Genomic DNA, 12,650 nt, shown 5'->3' with positions numbered 1-12,650 from the left:
ATCAATCTGTCCTTGCTGGAACAATTACCGTACGTTTCATCTGTAATTACTGAAACCCATGTGGTAATCACATTTTACCAATTTTTTAGCGCCCACAGGTCTCCTAATGTATGTTAAATGCAACAACATGCAAAATATACTTTCTTCAATGATCCTAAAGAGAAAAAATCCCAAAAGTTCTAAAAACGTTCTCAAATGGGCACAAAAATTTGATTGCCGTAGGGCATTTGGTAATTATCGATGAAACCTATGACAATCAATTTGTAGTTGCTGGAAAAATTACACTTGGTTTTATCGGTAATTACTGAAACCCCTATGGTTATCACATTTTACCAATTTTTTAGCCCCCACAAGTCCCCTAATGTGTGTTAAATGTAACAACATGCAAAATATATATTATTCAATGGTCCTAAGGAGAAAAAATCCCAAAAATTCTGAAAAAGTTCTTAAATTGCCAAAAAAAATTTATTACCGTAGGGTCTTTGGTAATTACCGATACAACCTACGGTAATCAATTTGTTCTTGCTGGAAAAATTACCGTAGGTTTCATCGGTAATTACCGAAACCCCTATGGTAATCACATTTGGTAACATCCCACATCGGTTGGAGAAGGGCACGAAGCGGTCTTTATAAGGCTGTGGATACCTCTCCCTTCAAGACGCGTTTCGACAAAACCTTGAGGCCAGGGGGGAGAGAGGAGGTGAACCCTGGGCCAAAGAGGATGCGGGTGGACTGGGCCGTTACAGTGGTATCAGAGCCAGTACCTGGATCAGTGTGCCAGCGAGGACACTGGGCCCCAAGGGGGGAGGATTGTAACATCCCACATCGGTTGGAGAAGGGCACGAAACAGTCTTTATAAGACTGTGGATACCTCTCCCTTCAAGACACGTCCCATAAGGGAAGTAAAACCGTGAGGGGTAGGATTGGGCTCACCACCTAGCTTCCAAAGCAGACAATATCTTGATTGGGCCTGGGAGGCCCGAGCCAGTGGGACTGGCAGGTTAAAGAGGTGGGACCTCTAACCATTAAGACGCGTTTTAACAAAAACTTGAGGCCAGGGGGAGAGAGGGAGTGAACCCTGGCCAAAGAGGACAATATCTTGATGCGGGTGGACTGGGCCGTTACAATTGTAACATCCCACATCGGTTGGAGAGGGGCACGAAGCGGTCTTTATAAGGCCGTGGATACCTCTCCCTTCAAGACGTGTTTTGACAAAACCTTGAGGCCAGGGGGGAGAGAGGGAGTGAACCCTGGGCCAAAGAGGACAATATCTTGATGCGGGTGGACTGGGCTGTTACAGTGGTATTAGAGCCAGTACCCGGATTGGTGTGCCAGCAAGGACCCTGGGCCCCAAGGGGGGAGGATTGTAACATCCCACATCGGTTGGAGAGGGGCACGAAGCGGTCTTTATAAGGCTGTGGATACCTCTCCCTTCAAGACGCGTTTTGACAAAACCTTGAGGCCAGGAGGGAGAGAGGGAGTGAACCCTAGGCCAAAGAAGACAATATGTTGATGCGGGTTGTAACACCCCGTCCCGAATCGCACCGGAATCCGTGCACGTTGACCGAGGTTAACCGTTGACCATTGACCGAAGGGGGTCAAAAGTTGACTTTTTGACTCGGTTAGAATTTCGAGTTGACCAGGGTACCGTGGGGAAGTGCATGACGCCCTGAGTTCGTAGACTAGTAGCACGTCAAAAACGGAGCTACGGTTTGAAAGTTATGGGCGAAACAAGTTGCGGTCCAAATTGTCCAAGGGGTGCCGGAGTTGACTTTTTGTTTATGGGGAATTGAGCTTTGACTCATGCATGGTTGTGAAGTGCTCGTCGATACGAGTTCACAGACTAGCGGCACGCTCAAAACGGACATCCGGTTAAAAAGTTATGGACATTTGAAGTTTACCGGATACCGTATTATTTTAATATTTTTTGGGTCGGTGAACAGTGAAATGCCATGTGTCAGTTTTTGATTGGTCCACGTGGCATGAACAGTGTCACACAGGGGTTTTATTTGTTAAAACACTCGGGGAAGAGAGAGAAAGAGAGAGAGGAGAGAGAAAGAGAGAGAGAGAGAGTCACCGGCCGCCGATCATTTTCACGTTTTCCGGCCTAGTTACTGTACACGCACCGGCCAGCCAGATTGCCCACCTCATTTCCGGCAAAACCTCCAAATTTCACGGCGAACGGCCGCCGGACGCACCCGGATCGGACCTCCGAAGTTTGGCGGCGATTTTTCCCCCTCCACCGCCGGCCACTGCGAATCGGACACTATTCCGGCTGATATACAGTACACGCGCCGTACACCCATCATCCTCTCCTCAAGTCCGGCCTACCCACCAAAAATCACGGCCATCGGACCACCGACGCGCCGGGATCGGAGCGTTTTCCGGCGAGGGGTCGGAAATCTTCAAACGGTGATTTCTCCGCCGTCCGACCTCCGTTTTGCTCACCGTTGGTCCCGTTGGATTGCTCTCCTCACGATCTACAAGTCTGCAAAATTTCACAGCCAAACGGCCACCGCACGCACGCGCCGCCGGCGACGGTTGCCGGTGACCGCGGCGGCCCGTCGGAAAATACTGTTCCGGCGAGTACCCGAAATTTCCGGCCAGCTCCAGTCCGCTGTGTTCGACCTCCTGAATCCGAATCCGGCTTCCATTTCCGCCAATTCGCGACGGTTTGGGAGAATTGCAGAGCCGAAACTCGAAAAGCTTTCCGGCGAGATTCCGACCCCGTCGGGTCCGATCACCGGGAAGTAAGACCGGATCTGTGATTAGCATCACTCGAGCTTCGATTCGGAGCACCGGTGAGTCGTAGAATTGATCCCGTAGTGGATCATGGGTTAATTGCGTGCTCCAGGTGAGTGACCCACCTTCAAATTAATTTTGGGGAATTTAATTGATGAATATATTATGTGTGAATTAAATATTTGGAATTTAATTTCTATGTGCCAAATATTTATTGGATTTATTGTAGAATTATTTATGAATTTATTGGATTTAAGAAAATGCGAATTCTACAAATTTATGCCGTGTGGAATTATTTTATGGTTTTGAGGATTTTGAAATTGGTGTGGTTTTAACGGTTTTAATGGTAAATTGGGCACGATTTGATTTTCAAATATTTCAAAGAAAATATTTGGTTATGTTGCTGATTTCAATTTTTATAAAATATGCCCATGGAATATTATGAGAGTTGACTATGATATTTCGAGAATTATTTATGCTTGGAAAAATGTGGATATTTGAATTGATGGATTTGAAAGTTGGTGGATTTGAAAATCATGGAATTTATGGCATTGATTACAAAGAAATTGTGGGAAAATTCCCGGTTCAAGCGGATGGATTATGCCCGCTATGCTTATGAAAAATGTGAAATTTGTTTTATGATTGAAATTTATGGATTTTATGATTTTTAGATGCACCGTGCACGTACTGGTGTTCTGATTATGTGATATGGTATATGTGATATGGTTAGTGTGCACACGGTTGTGATTAGCGCGCAGGTGGGTGTGATTAGCGCGCAGGTGATGTGATTAGCGTGCAGGTGGGTGTGAGTAGCGCGCGGTTGATATTATGAGGGTGTCCTGTGGATGCCATCGGAGAGGGCGGCCACCCCCCTTTGGCCGGGACACCAGGTTAGCAGCGGCGCAGTGGGACGCCACGCGACCGTATGCCGGTTTCTCTCTATAACCTCCTGTCTGGCAGTACCTCGGGACGCTGGGTACTCTGGCGCCACTGGTATATAGTGGGTGCATCAAATGATTTTCAGAACTGTGTTTTAAAAATAAAATGTTTGGAAACTGTATTGGAATTAAAAATATAATTATTACTGTTCGGATATTTATTTGATGTCTTGGTTTTCGGGGAATATGAATAAAGGGTTTTGTGAAAATGTTTTAAAAGGGGAACCTTTCCAACTGAGAGAATTGTAAGGGTTTTGAGAGAAATTATTATTTCCAAATAATTATTATTTATACTTATTACTGTGATATTATATTGTATAGTAGATAGGGTCGCTCACTGAGATGATTAGCATCTCACACTCTTAAATTCCGTTCCTCTAGGTACCAGGTTGTCGGTGTTCATTCGGAGCGGACTTGATCTTCATCGCTGTTTTACTTCGTGAAGTACCCTGTTCTTCTTTATTGCAGTTGTATTATTTCTTTCATTCTTGTTGTATTTATTATGCACTGGATTACTGTATTTATTTTGAAGTGCTCAAATTTGTGGAACCAATTTGTAGTATTGTGGAAGGAATAAGGGGATATTTTTGAAGTGTGTTTTCAGTGCAGGTAAATTTATGGTAAGTAAATCCCTTAGGGGAGGTGCTGCCGGATTTTCCGTTGGAAGGTTCGGTGGTATTTCCCTGGGATCAGGGCTTGTCTAGGGTTCCGGGGAGGAATTCTGGACGGGTCCTGACACGGGTGGACTGGGCCGTTACAGTCCTGTAACGGCCCAGTCCACCCGCATCAAGATATTGCATCATTATTTGATTAGTGTGTATTAAAACTGCACAAGCAGAGCATTGCGTGCAGACACATAGAAATATACACTAGCTATGTACTGACAAGTTGCCTGATATGGTTTATGTCCTTTTACATTCCTCTTTCAGGCAATATTTAGGCCATAATACATCTCAACTAGTATTTCAATCAAATGTTAGATGTTGCATAACAACCTAAAAAAACAAAAAAACAAAAAGCAAAAAATAAACTTTCAATTGCTTTTTCTTAGTCACTTTGTCTCCCTCCAAAAGGTAACCAGAAACCCCATATATCTCCTGCATTTGTATACGCACTAAAAGCTTAGACATCTTTTTGTTTATTTATTTATTTTTTAGTTTTATTGTTTTCATAAAAAGCTTTTCCTCCAAAAAGTGTATATTAACTACTTGTCCAAGAAATAAACAGATGCATAAGTTTCACGGACTACCTGCTTGTCCAACCAGACAAGATAATGCACCACTGCAACGCCATCTTGAATGTGTGCTTTTTTCAAACCTTCCAACTCCACTAGGTTCTAAGTTTTTAAATTATCAGTTGTAAATAAAATAAGGAAAAATTAAAATTCAAACCAAATAAATTGATTGCAAAAAATTTATTCATTCTAAGATATCAAATTGCAAACAGACAATTAAATGTGACATGTTTTTACTAGAAAATGAACAAAAGTCAAATCCTTGGATAAAATCATAGGTTTAATTATATCAAGTTTTTAAACATTTTAAATTTCCTAGTTATAAAGGGTTGTCTGACTATTTGAGGGCTATCTCTAATTTGCGTTGCCACCTTGTCTTTTAAAAGGCAAGGTATAAAGTTCAATAAAGCATCTAGGATAAGAAGTAACCATCCCTTGAAAAGAACAAACTTGTAAGAACTGCTAAATTTAAAAATAACTTCTTGTCTTCTACATATTGTCTAAGAAATATGAAATGGACATTTTACATATTACATCTTGACATATGTCCAATTGTACGAACCAATCAAAATATGTATATTAAATATGAACAGAAATCCATGACAAGAAATGCACGATAAAGTTTAACATACCTGTCAAACATGCTCTATAGTATGCACCAATTTAAGGTCCACTCAAGGGTTTTAGTCAGTATCAAACGATGGTGCTTTCCATATATGCTTTTCTGGTTTCCCCAACCGAAGTAGTATTTCTGGTTTCCTAGAAGCCAATTGACTCTCAAGTTACAAAGAAAACATAATAATCAACATGTTGTTATGTACCTTGAGATACAAGCTTCAGGAAATTATAACTTAAATTATAACTTAAATGAATAATTTAACAACAACGGTTACTTAAATGTATGTTACATGTGGCCAGGGATAAAAAGTTGTAGCAATCAATGTCTAGATACTTTTGATCAGGCTTGAGCCTTAAATCTATAGGGGACAACTTTTCCTGCAACTAAAATCAAGATTAAGAAGTCCTCATCCACTCACACAATAGTAAAATTAAAAGCACTTGAATGATTTTATTTTGTTTGCATGTTCTAAAATCTCTTGTCATCAATTCATGTCCATGCTAAAAATGCAACTGGGAAAAAGAAAAAAAGAAAGAAAAAATGTTCCAGTGCAGTGTTTCAAACCAGGGCATTAAGTAATAGTAATGAAGTCACCGAAACTACCTTTAATCCAAGGGTGAGTTCATTCATGGTGATGGCAAAGTGTGGTAAGTTATATAGGAAACTGGGGTGGCTTGCTCCTCTTCCAAAGCAACTGGCCATCAGGTCAAGACTCCAATCTTTTTCCCTTCCCAGAACAATTTCCATCCACATAATGCATGCTCTCATCCCATTTTCCAAATAGTATTACTATCGTTTTTTCATTTCTATCTTGAACTAAACCATGTACTTGACCCAAAAAAAAAAAAACAGCAATAATTTTAAAAGAACAATCCTTAAGCTTGTTAACAATATTATAGTACTTATTAATAGAATCTATACCCTCAATCCATTCTGTTCACCCAAAAATAGAATCCTTTGGTTTGATGTATTTATTTAAAAAAAAAAAAAGGCTTTCTTCTAGAAGCAAAATAAAACCAAAGGGGTAAGAAAATGATTCATGCTTCGCCTCTCATAATCCATACATATTGTTCTTGCAGACAACTTCAACTCCCATAAAGGATTAACTAATAAAAATTTCTGTTGCTGTCAACTCCAACCCCTTTGGAGGATTCGAAGTTGGTATCATCATATTCAGAAACTAATGGAATTATATATCCAATATAATGGGATTATAAGCTGTCCAGACTTTATTATATATTAGGCTTTCAATAAAATAAAATAAAATAAAATAAAATAAAATAAAATAAATCCTTTGTCAACAAATATGGAGAGAGATTTCAATAATTTGATAGCCTCAACCAAGTATAATTTCAGCCAAATTAAATTAAAGTTATTAAACAACATAATTATATCTCATTCCACAAAGAAACAAACCAAACAATTGAAGAAGTTATGCCAAATTACGTTCCTAGAGAAAAAAATTGCCATGCTTTTTTTCAGTCATCCAAGAAGACTTCCAAATATCCATATAAAACTATATGCAAGTAAAGCATTTGAAAATTAAAAGATAAAAAAAGAATACCTGGTGAGGATTTTGGTCAATGATAGATTGCTCCTTGAATTTCAGCTTGCATGAATAGTTATGATTCCCCTGTATACGCATTGTACCATAGTGGTCACAATAGAGCTTTCCTAATATAAGGTTGTTAATTGATATTGTAACCAGGCAGAAAAAAGAACAGAAACACAACAAAGAATAAATAATATAAAAAATATTTCTTTTTAACAAAAACAAAAAAAAGGGGAATATTAGTCGAATCGTTAGTCATTACCTTACTCCATTGAAAAATTTCACTGTCGTCAAATTCCATCGTTAAAAGAACAACATGATCGAGCTGAATTGAGTGACCCTAAAATTTAGTCTTCAAATTGCTATCACCCCAAAATTTCCATCCTTTACCCTCACAGTGGCAAGCAACAATCATTGGATGATGACTGACCTGACACCAAAATGATGAAGAATATTCAGTATGTATGCACGAGGTTTTGAATGTCCAGAGTCTATTAAAGGAAGTATACAAGATAGATTAACCCTAGGTACCATTTGTTCTTCCTCCTTTCCTCCCTCAGAATCCAGTACTTATAGGGCTACTTTCCATAGAGGATTACGCTAAATTCAGCTATTGCCAGCTATATATTCTACACTATTTTGGTTGAGGTAGTCATCTTTAGGTGAAAATAATTACTGGTCTTAATATCATACAAATAAGCGTGGGCTTCCTTTTCTCTCACAATAACTCCTATTGCTCTCTCCAAGATTTATAAAGTTATCCTTTTTATTGTCACTGTAGCACATACCATAATAATGTCATCAATTTTCCTTTTCAAATTATGTATAGTAATGCTTGAGTGCGATATATGCATTTATGTTTAAGATGAAATATGCATACCACATTTTGTCTAGCTTTTAAATACAAATGATTTATATAAAATTAGCCAAAGTGCTCGTAGTATGAAATTTGTTTGAAGCAGAATTGTAAGTTAGCGTTTGAAAGCTCACCAAACCTCCTTTTATAAGGAATCCCATTGGACTGAGCTTCAAATCATAGTTTCTCCTATTTCCATGACCTAACAAAAAAAAAAAAAATTGCATGGGTTTTGAAAATTTTTTGAAGCAATACCCGATTCAAGTGAGAAATTGATGAGAAATTATAGGAGATACTCGGGGACAATGTAGCTTGAAATTACCATGGTTTAGACAAAATGTCAGAAACAAAAGAGAAAAGAAGAGCAGGAAAGACAAAAAATGGGGAGGGAAATGAAAAGTTATAATGTGTATTTTTTTTTTTCTTATGAAATGAAAACTCACCCCAAATGTTTCTTTTGTGTTGGAATTTCGATCGTGCCCTCACTTTGGTCCGTAAGCGAAAGCACAATGGTGTTCTCCATCAAGTTTTCGCCACATAACCACTGTCGATTTCCGAAAAGTGCGAACCTTCTCGAATCCTCAATCGGCGACTTGAGGTGGCTTCTCTCCATCTTCGATTCAAATGGTGCTAACCTCTCTCTGCCTCCAATCGCTAGCAACGACCTGATTCTCTCTCAGTTTCTCTTCTTCTTTTCTTCATGCTCCGTCCAGGTTAGAGAAAAAATGGAATATGTCTCATTAGTTTTTTCCTTTTCTTTTATATTTGAAAAGGGTAATCTAGAAATATTGAAAAATTAAAGGGCAAAACAAAAACATTTGAGATGAGAAGGGCAAATGTACTTATAGCCCTTTAAAAAAAGGTATTGGACCAAATTCCCCTTTATCATTCTATAGGTTTAGCATTTATGTTTGGTTTCTTTCTTTTTCTTTTTCTTTTTTTTTTTTGTAGGCCCCTTGGTGTGAGCCTTAATGGCCTATGCCTAGACTCGGCCCTGTGCCCGTTTTCTTTCTTTTGTAATAGATGTATCATTCTATAGGTTCAGCCCCATGTTTGGTTTCTTTCATTTTTTTTTTTTTTGTAGGGCCCTAGGCATGAGCCATAGTGGCCTATGCCTTTAGCCGGCCTGGTGCCCATTTTCTTTCTTTTGTATAGGAATGTTAATGGGGCACAGCGGACTGGTTTTTTAAATCCCATTCCCGTTCCTATAGGGAATTTTTCATCTCATCTCCACGGTTTCTCTGTTTCTTTATATGCGAAGCGGGAATGGGAATTTCCCAATGGGGGATGGGACGGAGTGGTTTTCCCCATTTATTTTTTTTATAATTGATATAATTTTTTTAAAAAAATTTATATAATTTTTTTTTATAAATAAAATATAAATAAAGTGACTAAAATGTAATAAAAATACAAGAAAATACATGAAGGATCAAATTTACAATTATGATAAAATACATTCTTAAAAAATACAATAGTCAAAATATATAAAATATAAAAATTAATAATAAATAAATATATTTGGGCTGCGTTCGGGCCGATTTCTTTATTTTTCGATCCCAGCCCATCCCTAATTCGGGGCTTAAAGATTTATCCCGAGCCCGTCCTACGGTCTCATTTTTTAGGGGAAAAACCACCCCATTAGGGACTGTGCATAGTGATTTTCGGTATATGAAGGGCAAATTGACATTTCTACTTTTGTAATAGATTTATCGTTCTATAGGATCAGCCTTCTGTTTGGTTTCTTTCAGTTCCATATCGCGGAGATGGCGAGTGAAGTCTAATGTTGATACCGGTTTATGTAGCTTTGGAAGCTATATCCTGTACTAGCTGAACATCTAAAAAATTTTGCACCGACCGTTGGCAAATTGGAAATATCCAAAAGTAATGTTGATTTTTCTTTCTTTTGATTTTCTGTATTGTTTTTTATTTTTTATTTTTATTTATTTATTTATTTTTTTGGGGTGTGGGGGGGATGGGGACAACAATCTCCTTGGTTTGCTTGCGTATAGGTGCAATTGGTAGGGGAAGCTTGAAAAGTCTAAGCAAATATATCCCAAGACTTGTAAACATTCAAAAGAGATTTGATGTCAGTTACATGGCAACTTCCCCTAGAAAAATCAATTTAGTTAGTTTTTATTAAAAAAACTTTGGATGTAATATGGTCATTTAGACGGTGCATATGGGTTATAATATTTTGGGTTTAATACAATTTTACAAAGTTGGCACTCTTGCACTTTGAACGATAACGAGTCTTATATAATGCACCTGAAAACAATTTTTTTTTTTTTTCCTTTCCATTTTACATCTTGAATTTACCGAAACTTTGCGCTGTTGGTCCTTTTTTTTTTTATTTTCTGTCCAAATTTTAACAGAGGTAACATGTAAACAGAACGAGTACAATATAAGGGTATAAAAGTCTTTTTAGACTCATTAACCCTCTTCCCTCATCTTTACCAAGCTCGAGAAAGAACGCCACCTTTGAAACCCAAGAACCATCTTTTCCAAGTCCGATTCAGACGGTCCTCCATACAGGCCCTTAATAGACCAGGTCGGACACGCCGAAAACGAGCAGCAGCTCCTCAACTGGGCAGCCGGTGTAAATGGATCCGGACTGCCCTATTTTGCCACCATCTCTGCTGGAAAATCAAGCTCAAATCTTGTGAACTTGCTTGGAGCAAGTGGGTTTTCGAAGAAAACCTGAACTTAGAAAAGTCGTAAGAGATTACATTGAAATTTGGAAATACAAGTTAATAGTCCGAGGATTTAGCCAAGTTACATCTTACAATCAAAGACTATGCAAAATTCATAATTCTTAAGGCAGGAGATCACATTTTGAACACGTAAGATTACTTGATAAATACTTCTATATATTAAGAATGTTTCTTATATGATTATGGGTGTATATATACATATATATACGAACTAGGCCAATATTTTAAGATTAGTTGCCTTGGTTTAACAAGTTTGACAAGATAATTACTGCTTTTGCTGAAGAAAATTTCCAAAAAGATGGTAGTAATTGAAAACAGATTCAAGTTCAATGGTGGTAAAGGTAGCCTTAAAAACAAAAAAAAAAAAAAAAAAAAAAAAATCTCTATTAAACTAAAATTAAAAACAAAAAAAAAAAAATCTCTATTAAACTAAAATTAAAAACAAAAAAAAAAAAAATCTCTATTAAACTAAAAGCTACTGGACAATTTATAGCTATCCTGGGCAGAGCTAATTTTCATTTGGGTAAAATTTTATTTGTCATTATATTTATTGAGATGTACTCAAAGTTCATATTCCCATGAAATTAAGCAGAGCGACAGGCGTGCTTTGTGTACTAATGAGCAGAGCATATATATTCAGTGAGAGAAAGAGAGAGAGTGAGAGAGAGAGAGAGAGAGAGAGAGAGAGAGAGAGAGAGCGAAACCATAGTTGAGGAAATCAAGATAAGCTGGAAGTATGAGAAGAGAAATGGGAAAAGGTGGGTTAATGGGTAAAAAGACCTTTATAACCTTATATTTATTCATGTGGACACTGTAAGTCTGTTAAAGATTTTGACAGAAAATTAAAAAGACCAAGGCACAAGGTTTTAGTAAGTTTAAGTTGCAAAATGCAAAAATTATTTAGGATATAATGCGTAAAATACGATATAATTCAGAGTGCAAAACTGCAAATATCCCTGCAATTTTACTACCTTTTGGTTTTGACACCGTGTTGTAGTCCAGGAGTTTTGCTGCAAAATAATAGTAATTAGTAAGCAATTCTTACACAGACTAAAGTACGATTCTCTTTATAATATTTGTTGCATCAGAGGAAAATAATAATAATAATAATAATAATAACAATAATAATAAAAGAAAATAAAGGGAAAAGAAATAACAGAGTACTGGACACGCCATATGAATTCGTTTGAATCAACCAAGTCGTTTTAAGAAATTATCAAGCTTGATTTGTTGAACATTCAACGGATCATAGAAACATCTTTACTGGAAAAGTAGACTAATTATAATCTAACACAAAATTTATAAATATTTTGCTGACTTTTTAGCACATCAGAAAACAGTTGGAGACAAATAACATTTCAACTGGATAAAATTTTGTGCCATGCATTAATGCGTTTTACATTCGGACGATTTTCTCTTGGTCTCACAAAATGAATCCCCTCCTTCCAAAAACGTCTCTGTTGTTAATTTTGATACTTGCTGTAATCTTAGTAATCCATGGGTCATCGTCTCTGTCGGCGGACAGTTACACCGACTGCGGCAAAACCTTCAATTGTGGAAGTAATATCCAGAATATAGGCTATCCATTCTGGGGTTCCGATCGGCCAAAACATTGTGCCATCCAGATTTCAAGTTGAACTGCACAGAAAACGTTGCGTGTATCAATATCTCTTCGCAGGAATACAGAGTGCTGGAAATCAATCAGGGAACACGTACTTTGAAAGCTGTTAGATCAGATAACTGGGGCGTTGTTTGTCATAGAGAGCTCTATATTGAAAGCTGTTAGATCAGATAACTGGGGCGTTGTTTGTCATAGAGAGCTCTATAACGCCACCTTGGATAACCCCTCTTTTGAATACAGTCCAGATACTCAACCACTGACGCTGTTCTATGTTTGTGGTTCCAATCTTTGGCCCAATATTTCAAACCGTTTCAATTGCAGCGTGTCCGGATCAAATACCATCAATTTCTACTCAGTAGCAGACATGAGCTCTGAGG

Source organism: Ziziphus jujuba, chromosome 4 (assembly GCF_031755915.1).
Source record: "Ziziphus jujuba cultivar Dongzao chromosome 4, ASM3175591v1".
Taxonomy (NCBI): Eukaryota; Viridiplantae; Streptophyta; class Magnoliopsida; order Rosales; family Rhamnaceae; genus Ziziphus; species Ziziphus jujuba.
The sequence above is the reverse complement of the archived record's forward strand: the minus strand, read 5'-3'. Positions refer to the sequence as shown.